The sequence below is a fragment of the Monodelphis domestica genome, chromosome 7 (genome assembly GCF_027887165.1).
Source record: "Monodelphis domestica isolate mMonDom1 chromosome 7, mMonDom1.pri, whole genome shotgun sequence".
NCBI lineage: Eukaryota > Metazoa > Chordata > Mammalia > Didelphimorphia > Didelphidae > Monodelphis > Monodelphis domestica.
Window position 1 is genome coordinate 16,646,927 of NC_077233.1, and position 1,049 is coordinate 16,647,975.

At 52.2% G+C, this 1,049-nt stretch overlaps 1 protein-coding gene across 1 annotated transcript in view; it reads left to right on the forward strand.

The window, feature by feature from the left end:
- Positions 1-554: 554 nt before the first annotated feature.
- The window catches only part of NPSR1 (neuropeptide S receptor 1), a 195,977-nt gene continuing 195,482 nt past the window's right edge, over positions 555-1,049 (forward strand). Inside the window, exon 1 of the mRNA XM_001365604.5 lies at positions 555-1,049. This exon is cut by the window's right edge and continues 215 nt beyond it. The gene's annotated coding sequence lies outside the window, so the exon portion shown is untranslated.

Genomic DNA, 1,049 nt, shown 5'->3' on the forward strand with positions numbered 1-1,049 from the left:
TTGAAAAAACTGATGCAGACTCAATGTCAACAAAATCTTCCTATTGATGAAAGGAGAGTGGAACAAGCTGCCTCCAGAAGTAGTGAGCACCCTGTCCCTGGATGTCTGCAAGCCACTGCTGGATGTCCACTTCTCAGTGTGATGTGGAGAGGCTTTTTGTTCAGGATACTTCTGAGCTGGAAGATTTCTGATATCACAGGACCTTAGATTTAGAACTGGAAAGAACCTCTGAAGCCACCAAGTCCAACTCCCTCATTGGACAGATGAAGAAACTGAGAATTAAGTGACTTGGATAAGGTCACACAGCTAGTAAATATTGTAGCAGAGTTGGCATTTGAACTGAGGTGCTCTGATCCTAAATCCTGCATTCATGTTGTGGCAGCACTCCATTCGGAGTTCTTAGCTCTCTGACAATGGCCTTTAAGGTAAAATAGAGACCGAGTCCCTTCGTCTCACCCCAGATCCATGGGTGTCTGTGGTCCATAAATGGATGCCATTTCTCATCCAGGTGTGACACAGAGCAACATGACTCCCTCAGACCCGGCATCCCAGAAATCCATGATGCTCGTTGAGAGGAGGGGTGCAAGGCAGGCACTGATCCCTGCTCTTCCAAATGGCCAATTCCGATGATGTCTGTAGTCACGAAGCCTGATGAGGGACGGGGGGGGCGATTCCAAAGGCAGAGAGCAGAGAAGTGACCCAAGACTCTCCCTGGAAGGGAGCCCTGTGCCTTGGCATGCCGGAAGTTCTGGGTGAATCAGGGCTAGCAGCAATTTCTGAAGAGAGAGGAGCAGGGAAAGGAGGGAGTGGGTGGCGGAATAGCTGGGTTTCCCAAGGACCAGGGATTTAGCCGGCAGGAGCACAGCAGCCCCCGATCCCTGGCATCAGAGCCCCCTCCATGAGGAGTTGGTGCCTGAGGAAAGGCTTCCTCCTGCTCTGCCTCTGCTCACTCGCCTCTGCTGAAGCCCTGTGTCTGCCTCTGGTAGGCAGTGGAGGCAACGCTGAGCTGGGATGTGCTGCTGTACTCTTCAGGGGAGAGCCAGGCAGTG